We start from the raw sequence: 14,969 nt of genomic DNA on the forward strand, positions 1-14,969 counted from the left end.
AAACAAGTTTCGGCCACTCACAGAGGGAAAGGGTCTGATTAGCATGAGGCTTCCCTTTAGATCTTACAAGACAAACATTTCCTCCCCTGGCATACTGTCTATACATTTCCCAGAGAGACAACACAATATTAAGAAATAAAAATCTGTACCTCTGCAGTGATATAAAGTGGTGCACTGCACCCCTAATTAAAATAAATATCTACAATAAATTATTTATATGCGATACAGCCACACTGACCAACTACCAATTTAAACATATCAATTTCTAGCTATATATTAGGTTTTGACACAGCTGGAGCCCTAGCTTTCCAAACAGAGCAGCTATACCTGGAAAGAGACATTACAGGCAATTCTAGTCTCTGGGCGTATTGCTAACAAAACTTGCAAGTCCTTTCAGAATGCACATGGGAAATAACGCAAGGTCGTCAGGCTATGAAAGGACTTTGATAACTGATATTATCAATAATTCACACCGTAACCTAACATTGAAAACAAATAGACTAATGAAAGATCCAGTATAAATACTGTGAGAACCTGTATTTTCCATTCAAGCCCATTGAACAATTTACAAAAAAAAACAGTTCACACCACCATAAAGTTTTGTCTGGCTGAAATAAAGATTCCTTAAGAAGTGGCATTGTATACTATAGACAGAACTTCCAGGGTCTTGCAAACACTGTAGGTAAGCGTGTCATGGCCGAGATACTGCATGGCTTTAGCAGGCTGTCTGACCTTAATACATGATCTACATTGTTTAGTCTAAAACCTCATCCATCACAAGGCAATTAACCAGTCAAATGTAGAATGTTTACAGTATTATAAAAGTCAGATTGCAGAGAATAGTTATATGTAAACTATACAATTTGTTATCCAAAGTCAAATACTAGCCTGAAGGCTATTTTGTGCACTGTATTTGCTTATTAAAAAAACAGAAAAATAAAATTAGGAGGGGTGGAGTGGGTGGATGTTTTGGGGAACGGCGAGAATGAGGATTGGATGATAAACGGGACACATTTTGTACATGAAAGTTGTTAAAACCAGTAGTAGGGGCAAACAAAGACAAACAACCCCTCCCTCCCCCCCCCCCCCCCACAAACGTATGAAGCACCGAAAAGGTTAAACAGGACACTAAAGCATTTCAGAAAATACATTAAATGAATCACTTAGGTGGTTACACACAAAAAAAATCAAAAGAAAAACACAAAAATCGATAGGAGAAAGAATCTTCAGTTGTTCTGCAGCAATCTCTCATTATCCAGTTCGCTCATGTAATCGGAGGGGAGCCCAGCCAAGTTGGTAGGGCTGAGATTCAGAGGGGGCAGCTGAAAAGAAGCGTTTATTTGTTTTCCGTCTCACTAAATCTAAGCTGGGGAAAGTCACTTGTTGTCCTAAGTTGCAGCATTTGTGCACGCTCAATTCTCCCTTGCTTGTTGTGGCACAGATGTCTTTCTGAACTAGAGTTTCATTCATAAAGTGAGAATGCAAAGAGAAAGAAGTCTAAGGAGGAGGGAGAGGAAAAAAAAATAAAATGGAACCATTCATAGAGCATGAATGTTCTTAAACCTTACAACAGTGGTTCCAAACTTTTTTTTTTATGTTGTGACATCTACCAGCACATTGGACATGTGATCAAGGTTATGACCAACGTTAAGAATTTCTAGTAAATTAAACCAACCAAAAGAGGAGGAGGGGGGGGGGGGGGGAGGTTGGGGAGAAATCCGATAAATTTCTTAACAAAGTCCACCATTTCTTTCCTAAGTAACTTAAAAATCAACCATAAAATCTTGGGGCATCCAGCGTGGCATTGTGAACAGGACACTTAAGTGAAGCCACCACCACACAACCGATGTAGACAACACACACATCAATAGAAGCTACTGACAGAGGTTAGGCACATTAGCCATGTGGTTCCTTAGATATGTCCAGTCCTGCCCTATGGAAATTAACTGTTAGGTGGGACTAAATCAACTGGAGTTAACAAGACTTGCCTTAACATGGAACAATTTGTATTTTACCTTTTTCTGAAACAGTAAGTCTCTGCTGGACAGTGTAGCAATGTGTGAGAGCTTCAGGGAATGAGCAGTCCAATGTATGAACCAAAAAGACAGCCAGCTACTGATTAGATGTCAGCAGCACTCGTCCAAACAGGAGTTGGCAGATCCTTCTGTTTGCCGTCAGCTTGACAGCGTCTGTCTATCAGGGGTCCCTGGGCACATGAAGTGCAGGGGGAACCTGCTAAATTAAGCAAGCTAGTAGTAAAAGAAGGGTATGATGAAGGAGAAGCTGATTTAAGAGGGAGATAAAGCCAGATGTTAAATAGAATTTATAAGTACATCTTCTATAAATAGACCACAGGTAGGTAAACTGATTTTCAGGTGCATTACTACAGCCCTTTGGCACCAAAACTGTGTCACACTATGTGCCTGTGGCCATAAGATTGGAAATAAAAGACATCCCATGAAATCATGGATTAGACTGCTACATTAACTCAATGTTTAGGAATCACCAGGAAGAGGATCAGAGAGGAAATTATTCCTTTCAGGGCAACTACATATGACCTCTTGGAGGACTACCATTGGCATCCATCTTATAAGAAGCACTGCAGAACATGAAACAAAACAGTCTGAGATTGCTGTTCATGTAACAAGATCTCACTTCTATGCATCTAAGGAAAAAGGTGTCAAGTAGTTCTCAGTCTGCAGATTTGGGGAAAAACACTAATGGTGGAGTGAGCACTAAATCATAATCCCCAAATATCTGCATCATCAGGAAACATGCTCTTTCAAACAATATAATTAGTTATAGCATTTTAATGGTAAATATATTCATCAGTACTACATACATAGTTTTGCTTAGGACCACAATATTACAGTTTATTTTACAGATTGCAATAAATGGAAACCTTTGAAATGTTTACGTTTGATAGAGAGAAAAATCACACACACAAATTGCAGATTCAAATTGCCTGCAAAACAAATGTAGGTTATGTTTGAAATGCAGCAGAGCCTAATGACAAGAATTATTGCAGGGGGTTCAAAGTACAGCATCTCTTCATAAACCTAACAAAAGCATTTGGAAAAGTAGAGGATTTAGCCGTTTGAAAAATGTGTGGTCTACATGATGCACCATTCAAATAAGCTAAAAATAATGATTTACAAAAATAAAAAAAGTCTCTTTACAAGGCCTAGGTATGCCAGACGTTTCACCATCATAATTTCAAAATATTTATTTGCTGATGCACCAGCAAGTGCTTGTAAGCACCATACTTATCTGCAAAGCACCCGGCAGCAGTTGCAGCCGGCTAACATGGAGGCATCATTCACCGAGGTGAGTTTGTGGAACATCCCTCAATCCTGGTGAGTAAATGCTCTGTTATTGATTTTTTAAACATTTAGGGCCGTTTTTTTTAAGCCCACACTACTGCCAAAATTTATATATGATGGCTTAAGGCTCTTTTAAAAATCCCTAAAAACAGGTCAGTTTTTGTGCTATACATTTTTGCACCGCTCTAAGGTAATCAGTTTGTCTTTATATCAAGCAAGTAACAATTATATATAGGGATAGCTCAGCCTCTGTGAAAGATCATAATTAATTTACAGTTTAAACTATGTTGAGACTCAACATCTGGACACATCAAGGGAAAAGCAACATAACAATCAAGGGGAAAAAATTATATGCGATTGCAGTGAACTTTTTTAATGTTGAACTTAGATATTATCTTTTAAACAGATATAAACCCACTTGAAATTGGATTGCCCCCCATACACACTTTAGCAAGTCCCCACTGCACCACTCAGAAAGCAGCTGTGATTCTGCATTATAGGCGCAGCAGCTTCCCGTTTTATCACCACTAATCACAGTGGTATCAGGGCCTTAGAGGAAATCCCGGGGAAACCCCAAGTGCGTCTTCAAACAGACTGGGATCACACTAGACTGATGCCACTGCAATTACAGTGATAGGGCAACATCAAGCACATGTGCCACACCAATAATGGGAACGGTATATAGAGAGTTCATGAAGGTCTATAAAGTACATACAGCGGTCTAACTTGCTATAAAAACAATATAAAAAAACCTGTTGGGGAGAGGGGGGGGGGGGGGGGGTGTGACACACAACATTGGATTTCCCTTAAAAAGCAAAAGCACTTAAAATCCCAAGCATAACTTATGGTTTATGCAATGTTCCAAAATTTTCTATGAAGCAACACGAGTTGCAGTGCACAGTCACATTCTTTGTGCCAACAACAAGTTTTGGGGATACATACATGCAATTATACAGTACTGTTAACATTCAAATATAATTAAATTTAGTGTGCATGTACAAGTCTTAGATTTTTGATGTCTCCTCTTCCAATACATGGTTATTCTCATCCTCCTAAGAGGAGACTGGGACATGATAAAATGTTGTTATTTTATTTCCATCTAAAACTGGTTCCCATTACAAGGTTGGCCTAGAAAAATATATTGAACTGTTTAGGCAAAACATTGAGTATCTAAACCTCTATTTTAAGGTTGCCCTTCCCCTCTTTATATTAAAATAGCTCATGGCAAAAAGGTGCCCTAAATGTATTATAAAGAAACAAATCTTTCCTTCAGGATCTTATGAAAAATGTAAGCTCTTTGGTTAGTTACACTTTTACAACGGAATTGTGTTTACAACATTCCTGAGCTGCTAGTGACAGACCTCTTACCCTCAGCCAGTAGCCAGGGTCTTCTGTAAAAGGCTCGTCCAACAGTCTGGACTCTAAAAGGATAGTTGTGAAAATTCAGAACCAGAGTTGTTTCTTAAGTATATCATATAGGAAAGCCAATTTATTGAGTAAACTCTTGGCTCTTGGACCCTGAACAGATTGCCAAGGAGCTCTGAGTTACCTGAACTTGCTAGTCCACACCAAAGCTCAGTATGCGAGTTTATAATCAGGGAATTTTATTCATTGATAAAACCATTGCAGGGAGTTAGACTTAAACTGGCTCCTATATTCACACCTCTAACTTTTAACACCACAATATTCCTGTGTGGTTGAAGCGTTAAATGACTACACTGTCAACCATGCTCCTTTCTCTACATAACTCCATCATGATGTAATAAGATGCATAGCGGCAATTGGGAATGCACAAACTCATAGTCAGTCAACATCATTAACAATTGGACAGGTCAATGTCTGCAACTAGATCAGCACTTTCATCTACTGATGTGAGCATTCAGATCATCTGATAAAGTACACACAGATGAGCAGAAGATGAAGCCCAAATGCATTAGGATACCGAGATGGATCACAAATACACCTTTCATGAAATACATAACTAGTAACATTTGTAAACCATAGTGTCTGAAAACAATTTCTTCCCACTTAAATGCATCTACTTGAAAGCTTTCAAACAGGAATAAGTAGTCACTGAATATCCTGAAAATTAATCCAGTTGATGCAATTTTGTCCAACCTGTTTTAAGTGACAATTAGAATGTACTTTTATAATGACTAATCAAAATGAAATGAAATAGAGGTATCTATATAAAAGCTATACAATTATAAGCACAATAATCTCCTTTAACGAAGAAACGGCCTTCGGGGGAAAAAAAATTAATAATAATAATAATAATAATCTCCTACCAAAATTGTGTAAAACAGCTCATTCTAAAAAAAAAAAAAATTCCTGAAGCTGTTTTTTGTTTGGGGTGACAGGAAGGTGTCAGACACCTTTTGCATAAAGAGTTTGCAAGATTACATACAACGCTACAATCAGAGAAGGTGGTAGGGAGAAGGGGGGGGCCTCTAGTCCAAAGTTTATACTGTTTTTGTTCCGTCTCCTACTCCTATATATTCCTTCTATTACCAGCTATTATGTGCATTGTATCATGTTTTACATCAATTATGCTTTTCATTTGAAAAAAGGCCAAAGTATTAATTTGTAAAAGTGTTGACTTTCAAGAAAATAACTGCGCTAGTGACCACAGTTGTATATATAGAATAGAGAATAATTCTCATTGCTTTAATACCTAAACCTAACTCTAGGTGGCACCTCCAGTACAGGCTTCAAAAGTCCAAGGCAAGCTACGAATTCAGTTTTAATAACGCAATGAAATAAAACATACAACCAGAGGTAAATATAGCTAGGGAGGTGTGATGTGCAGGAGTCAAGAAGGGGTAAGGTCTAGTACTCTGGGCAAAGTATAAAACTAAAAATACTCTTGTAATCTGCCTTGAAAATAAGTATAATTCAAGAGCGAGTCAGAGGCCAATATTTAAATGCAAATATTTTTTTAGCAAAACGGTCTATACAAACATCTAATGAATGAGCAAACTTTGTGATCATGTAATTTGTCACTGCCGTTCATACACTTACAACAGCTATTGCATTTACACAAGTTTCCCTTTTCATCTTACAACACGTATCTTCCAAAGTAGCAAAGAGAAACCACTAATTAAACACGTGTGGGAGCTTCACCCTTTTACCCATCTAATTTATACTAAAACTTCTATATACACGTAAACACGTGTGTGGAGATCCTATTCACTCTTTGTGGTCTTGAAAAAGGCCTGTGCATGGTACCCAAGTGCAGACTGACCGTATGATATAGTCAAGTCAAACAATTTCTAATTGTTATTTCCATTATGTATTGGAGAGGTCCAAGGGGCACCTCAGCCAGGGACTTGCATTCATACAATCATATATGGAATTTATTTATATGGTATGTATATACTGTCATACACAAAAGGATGTATGAGCAAATTTCAAAATCAAAAAGTTCTATTTTCCATCTTTAACCTCAGTAGTTGCAGAGGTGATTTCACTAAAGGTTTCCAAACCATATTGGTATACCTTGTACAAAGATTTTCAAAATTAGGTTTTTTTTGAAAATACAAAACCTTGTCTTCACGCAATTTTCAAGCATGTCCAGAGCTATTTTTTTTTTTAAAGCATATTTCAAAAAAATTAGACCCATAATTTCCCCCCTGTAAACCCAGAGGTGTCTAATTTGAAGTCCTTTAAACGATAAAATTCATGATCTTTTTAACTCCAATTTGTTGTGTTGGAAACCCTTTTCCAACTCTATTGAGTATCACAAGCTTCCTATCCTCATGTTGCACGCTTGCATCTGAAATGCCTTATTTGTGTTTCAGGTCTTACCTGCGCTTCCTGTGGCAAGGAATACCCATGTGCCAGGCAAGGAATACCCATGTGCTAGGCAAGGAATACCCATGTGCCAGGCAAGGAATACCCGGCTGTTAAAATAGGAAAAAAATATTTGCCAAACCTCTTACAGCAGGAGCTATATTAACACACTGAACATTACACAATCTTTGTTGATGTTCTGAGGCTTTCATGAGATGTCCAATAAATTTACATTTTTTTTTGGGCATTTTTACCAGTAACTTGGTCAAGTTTACCAAAAACTCGAAGAATGACATTTGGTATAAAATGGTCCTGTGGGCCAAGCTGCCCAGTATCATCAGTGACCAAATGGAATAGTCCAAAACAATTTATGCATACTAATATTCCTGAATACATAACAATTGCTATTACAGTGTTTAGCTGTAGGTTGTCAATTTCCAAAGCTATCTTCAAACATTATATATTGCCACTATATGTACACAAAATTTAAATATTTAATTTAAATCTTTTAGGTATTTAGATATGCAATAGGTATTTTTGTCACACATTTGTCACAGAAATGCATCACTACTTCCCAAATAAAGCCTGGGTGGGGGAGTGAGGTACAGATGTTACTTTGCAGGGACAAAAGAATGTGACAATATGTTCAGACTAAAAGTTGGGCATTATGTCCTTTGACAACAGAAGTTTGTGTTTGGGTATTTGGGGGATGGGAGGAATCAACTATTTAAGTCTGTTGAGGTTGGAAAGTAGGTGTGGGGGGTAAAATGTTTTTCTAGCTGTGAACAAGGAATTGTTCCTTCAGCTGTTTTCACCAAAGCTTGGAGCAAATAAGTATACAACAGTCACTCAAAAACCATTAGCTCTGGCAAAATAAAAGTAGGAGATTTAATTATTTAAAAAAGGAGAACATGAGGTTAAAAAAATTCCATAAATTTTAAAACATGACTTTGGGTTGAAAGCAGGGGCAGATCAAATCTTTATTCTTATTTCAAACCCTTTTTTGCAACAGAAAACGTGCAAAAACGAGATACAGTGGAACGTTACCCCAGAAGATTTATCGCAACTCCTTATATAAAGGCATTTAACAGAGACAAACAGCAAAATTAGAGACGTAGTCTGGTAGGAGGGGTACAGAAAACAGCCCAAGTTAGACAGGACCAATAAAATAAAGCCCAATTTGAATGCAGAGGTTACACTGCTCCGATTTGACTACACACAGTTGTATTACATTTTAAAACACACAATTTGCCACATGTTACCAAACTCAAATATGGATGGAATAAAAATATATTTACTCAAGTCAGAGACAAATATATATTGGGGGCTGGAGTACACAATATAAAATGAAAAAGGTATTTAAAAATAAAATAAAAATAAATATATGAGTATTCATAAATGCCTCTGCCCCTTAAAAAGCATAAAGCATATCCAACAATATTTCTCTCTATTTGTAAAATTGCAACAAGATATATACATGTATACCTATACAATACTGTGATTGAATAGTTCGGTATATAAAAAATTAGCCCACTGTACAAAACGTGTTCACCACACAAGTGACAGAGTAAATGTCTGGCTAGCTTCTATACCCAAATAAGCATTTCCTCTGCATGTAAAATGGTGTTTGTCAGAAGGGATAGATATGTGTTTATTTGAATTTAGTTACCACAATAGCCACACAAGATAGAAAATTCCTTTATATATTTAAACAATCCCTGTTCGCCAAATATAAATAAATGTCCCATGATTTAAGAGTGTCTCAATATCACAATTAATCTGGTGTTATTTGTTGCGAATCACTAATATTTAAGAACTGTCAGAGTATAAGTGAAAACATTTTCAAAGTCTAATATTGGCAGTGGAAAATACTAGGATATAAAAATATAGAAAAAAAAACGAAAAAAAAAAAACTCGACACATTTAGAACTACAACCTTTCAAAATTAGTACCTATGGATCTACATCTTTATGGTCTGGTCATATGGTCCAATATGCGAGGCCAAAGCATAAAATTCTGTGACCGTAGTTCATGTACTAAAGACAAGCTGCATATTTTAGGTTATGTTGCATTAAACACATGTGAACTGGTAGAGAAGTAGAGTTGCAGGTTCCTAAGTAATGTTATCTATGTCATACCCATGCAGGGTAATTACAAGCCATGGGGAGATGGGGGGAGTACAAGTTACATTGCACCATTTTAGAACAGTTGGGTGGGCTTCACCTAAGAGTTAATGTTTAAGTAACCCCTCCTCCACACAACCAGCTTAACCATGGGGATTCCTTGCAGCTCACAAGAACTCTCTCTCACCAATGCTGCAATGTTACTACTCTCTTCTAGGGGAAGGGAAGGTCCAAACAGCGGTGTGACTTGTAAAACACATGCTGACTGCACAAGAGCTGCAGGTCTGTCCTTTCACCACCTGTTAGTTAAATGACTAGTTTCTATAAGCTAGACAACCCATGGAGCACAAAGGACACACAAACAGTATCCCTCCCAGTAAGACAATACATACCACTTGTACCAAACTTTATTGTGTGTGTGTATGTGTGTATGTGTGTATGTGTGTATGTGTGTATGTGTGTATGTGTGTATGTGTGTATGTGTGTATGTGTGTCTTTCATATAACCGCCAAGCAGTGGATAGAATATGGCCATAGTCTCTTTTTTTTTAATGTATTTGCCATCATAACCTTAAGGTACAGGGGCGTACCAGGCAACCAAGTGCCCCAAATGGGCCACAGAAAGTGTGCTGCTAACCAAACACCAAGGGCCAGGTACACCGTGCCCATCCAACCAGCCACCTCACACAGAGGTCAACAATAACTTGTGTAAACAACGCAATCTGAGACACAATCCGCTTCAACAACAAACATTTTTTTCCATTCTTTTATATTTCAATTATATAATAAAGACATTTCAGGATATTAAAATAAAGTTTACATATCATCGTACAATACAAATTTGTACAAAGAAACATTCTACATCCAACCTTTCCCCGACTCCTAATTGGGTGAGGTTAACTCCACGTGTCTGGCTGGAAAGAGGGAGGTGAGCAAATATGATGTGTGTGTGTGTCACAGTAACACTAAACATGATACCACTCACCCCTTTTCCTCGCCTCTTATTAATTCACCTACGACGGCCTTGCTAGGTTCCCCAATATGCCGGCTACATCTCCTGCCCCCCCTTTCCACACAGGGGAAATCTCAGTCTCCTGAGCCAACACCTTCCCTGCTCACAGAGCAGCAGTGGAACCAGTGAAGTTCCCTGCTGTGGTCATGACCCACCAGCTGATTCCTATTGGGTGCTTTACCCCACAAACTGCCCAGTGAATGAGGAAAGAAAACAAACAAACCCTAGCTTCATTTGCCCACTCAACATTTGTTACTGGCCCATTGCTGGTTTTATATAGCAGCTATATAAAATGGTAATTTGTGCACTGTGATGCATGTCGCTCAAAAAGGAGAACGTAAAACGTAGCGTACATGCAAACCATACAAAGGCCTATAAATATTTCAGAATACAAGTGTGGCATGTAGTTGCCAACAGCACTTCCACCTTTATGTTCCAAATGTTCTCTGGAAATGGGAGCGATGGTTTTTGCATTATAGTAAACTAGAAGTATTTTTTAGAGCTAGGTATATAAATTAACCCAAACTGTTCATTGTAGGAGGTCGTACAAACCCCAAAGATAATAGACTAAGAAAATATAAAAATGCTTTAGAGCGAATTGCAAAATATGTTAAAATGGATTTGTTGATAAATGAAATATATTGTTTATTAACAACGTTTAATAAATATATTTCATTTATCTACAAATCCATTTTAACACTTTTTGCATTATAGGCCTACAAAAAAACCCAAAAAACAATATATTTGTGTGCCCTTCTCTAATCTTGGCATTTTGCAGAAATTCACAATTTCACTGGATACCTGAAGGGAGTGGTATTAACACAAAGATACATGCAACACTATAGCATGAAAATGTAATGGAAATCTGTATAGACTACTGTAGACATAGTGGTCTATACAGTATACATTCCACACCGGGACCTATAGACTTCGTAAATATCTCAGCGAGATGATAGATGGGCACCATTTGCATTTATGTACACAGCCAATATTTCTGAAGCACATTATAGATTTACACAAATGCAATACATATACACACGCTTTTGTTAGAATGTTACGTAAACAGATTTAAGATCATTGTAACCATTTTGTTATAACATGCAATCGCCTCAGTATGCAGCTGTATTTTGATTTTTTTTAAGAATACACTAAAGAGTATGCAGGGAATTTGTGTCAAATTTTCAGACCAACAAACTTTTGCACATGAATCAAACATTCCGTTTGTGTGGTAAGAAGTACAAAAAAAAAAAAAAAATGATCAAAGTATGAGTTTCACTTGCCAAGTTTGGTGTAAACCAATGAGAAGAGCAGCCAATAACGAAAGAGAGAGATCAAGAGATAGGATTCCACTGCTGTTCTGGCCGGAAGCCATGTGTGTATAGAACACTAGCACATAAGTTTGTCACCAGGGGATTTCAAACCGCCCACATTGGGAAAACAGCCTTGCATTTCAATACAGGTAACAGGGAGAGAAAAAGAAGAAAAAAAGTGCCACTTTCCATTTGCTGGCTTTGGGACTAAAAGTTGAGTTTAGCTTAAGATCCAATACTGCTGCATAAACAATCCAGAGTGACGAGGGGAAAAAAAATGAAACAAAAAAAAAATAGCCAGGCGTGACTTTCCTTCATCTTATTAACACTAACCATTTTGATCTGTGTTGAAGAATTTTGAACTACACTACAATATACTGTAGTTCTGCATTTCAGAAATGTTTAAGGCAATTAGTAAATTTATACAGAGAAATGTAATGATATTTTTTTTGTGAGCAATGGTCTTTATTGATGTCACAGTTTCAGGGAGGGTGTATGACGAAGTACCATGGTAGGTCAAACCCATGCCAGGAACTCTGATCAAGGACTTACTCATTCTACAAATGAGTCAGACTAGCACAAGCATCTTCATGCCAACATAACCCTTTCATTAACAGCGTAATAAAAGGGCATGAATCTTCTCTGTATTATTGTTTGTTGTGTGTGAAGTGACACACACACACACACACACACTGATTCAATTGCAAGTAACACCTTTCCTTACATATAGATCCACAATTCTTCTCATTCATAGAATTGTAATCAAAAGGCTATCTACACAACATCAAAGCAGATCTTTAACGAGTGGTATATACACTAAATGATATTCCAGACTAACACTGTCTAGCATCCAGGACAATGTAATCTAGATTACAAACATCCAGCACATTTTCATAATCAGCTGCACATTTATAAATTATAAAATGACAGAATACCGGTATAGACATTCATGCAATTTAAGCACTAATATATATATATATATATATATATATATATATATATATATATATATATATATATATATATATATATATATATATATATATATATATATTTATATTTATATATTACACACACATATATATACATACATACACATATATACACATATATACACACACACACATACACTAAACTATGACCGATTGTGTAACTTCAGAATGTATCTCAATGACAAAAATAACTGCCAGAAGCAAAAGAAAATCGTCCCCATCTACACACCATGAAAGCAGAGCTCCTCAACTCATGGTATATTTGCCCACTGACACTTAAGCCAGTTTGAAGCGGGTACTACAGTGTGTTAAAGTTTACAAACATTTTTTGTTATTCAAACAAGTATAAACCTAAGAAAGCATTTAAGAAACTTGCAGAGCCACTAATGGGTAATGGTACAAAGTTTAAGAATTGAGAGCAAGGGGGGGAATTCAGTTGGCACACCAATGCAGTTATTACAGTAAGTGCACGTAAATACTGTTATTACGGTAGTTTTAACGCTGGCTTTGCCACCGTTCCCTTTCGTTATCACAAATGTGCCCTCTTACCGCAGTAGGAGGGACTTACAAATGCTGCCACCACTGGACTCCTTACTGGCATCCAGTACCAGGTTTTATCTGGTTAACTGACGCTGCGAGGGTACCCAGTTACTGGTGTACCTGGGCTGGAAGTCCTGACATTTTACTATGGATCAGAGTTGCTGTGCATGGATCCCCCCTGGCCTATCACACTGACTAGCGCTGCAGGGCAGCAGACAGAGCGGTGGTACCAGAAAAGCTGGGTCCAAATCTCAGACAGCCAGAAACGGTCTGTAGGTCACAGGATTTTCAGAATGGAAGACTTTTTCAAGCAGGTCTTTGAAGCAAGGGATGTTTAATTGCAGTCACACTGATTAAAGGTACCAGTGATCAAGTCAAATTGAACAAAAATGATGATACAATTCAGTGGACAAGGTCTCATTTTATAGTTTGGACATAGACCTCAGGGGGCTGGCTGACCCTGTGAGGCTGAGTTAGTTTTCGTATCAGGATATATTATGTTTCCCAAATATGGATTTACATGTAATGCAAAGCTAACAATATTTACACTACTCTGTTATGTGCTAAAACTTTATGCTTGCATTATCTGAAATGCAGCCACGTCAGACAGCAGCCCCCTGCTGGTTATACAGGCTAAACAGGCGTTTGTCACTTCACATAAAGACTTACTTAGGATTTCGTGCTATCAGCAAACACACTTCCTCTAGCAAAGTTACAAACCCAAACAATGACACTTCCATACAACACACATCCCAATGTAACACGATAACAGCATTTCAAATTATACATTGGTGCCTGCACCTCTGAATGAAATACATTTCTACAAATAAATTTCTACATGATCCAACAACAAAAAATTATTTATAAGTGATCCAGTCAATTACTAAATGGTACATATAATTCCATATTTACCAGACCAATGGGCTGCGATTCCCACAGTATACATGTCAATTGTAAATAATGTCTAGTATACAGGGCAATGGAAAGGAGTTTTTCATGCAATTGTGTTGAGAATTAAGCAAGCATAAAACATGGTGTTTCACTGCTGCTGCTTTTAATAGAAGGCTCCAAAAATCTATTTAATATGTTCAGGTCAAATGTAAGCTCATGTACCAAATGTATTTGCATACTTACATACCTACATATTTTAATAATAGAGGAGACCTGATCAAAGGATGGAGAGCAGGGATAGATGTAAACTTAAGACTATGTTGGTGTCTCCTGTTCTACCTTATTCAAGAGGTAAAAATGCTATAAGAAAATTACAAAATTCACTTTTAAATGTGGACCAGTAAATAAAATAAATGTAGATGTACAATCATAAAGTGTCACAACTCCACCTCCCTCCAAACAATAGGACATACCCCACATTTTCTAAATTTACAAACACAACCTAGGTCGTTTAAAACTAAGCCTAACTACATGAGGACTCCCTACTTGAGAGCTCAAGGTACCAGTGCCATCAAGTGGAGCCACAGACAATACGGCTTAAACCCACTGCCTAATACTGCAGCTATTAAACACACAAGTGTCCAGTGCTGCCTTGTTTTGTATATTTAAATATGCAGAAGTTTAACAGCTAGTTTAAAAACCACGTAGGAGCCAGCAAGAAATCGTACCCACATAGTGCTCTCCGGGCTAAAGCAATTTAAAAGAACTCATACTTAACATTTGTACAGTTAGATCTACATGTATGCATGCTAGGATGGATGGAGAACTTAGCAATGTAACTAAGCATTTTCCACACACATCAGTTACTTATAATCTAAAATTATCCATTTCACATTTCAGTACAAGATTACATGCAGTTTAAACATTCTTTAGCATTCACCGTAACCCAACATTGTGTTGTCAATGTAGAAACTTCTATTAAGCAGG

The 14,969-nt window shown here is 37.3% G+C and overlaps 1 protein-coding gene across 2 annotated transcripts in view; it reads right to left on the minus strand.

Annotated features, from left to right (window-relative positions):
- Positions 1-14,969, minus strand: part of IGF2BP3 (insulin like growth factor 2 mRNA binding protein 3) — a 58,507-nt gene that overhangs the window by 16,684 nt on the left and 26,854 nt on the right. The window lies entirely within an intron of this gene.

Source organism: Mixophyes fleayi, chromosome 5, assembly GCF_038048845.1.
Source record: "Mixophyes fleayi isolate aMixFle1 chromosome 5, aMixFle1.hap1, whole genome shotgun sequence".
Taxonomy (NCBI): Eukaryota; Metazoa; Chordata; class Amphibia; order Anura; family Limnodynastidae; genus Mixophyes; species Mixophyes fleayi.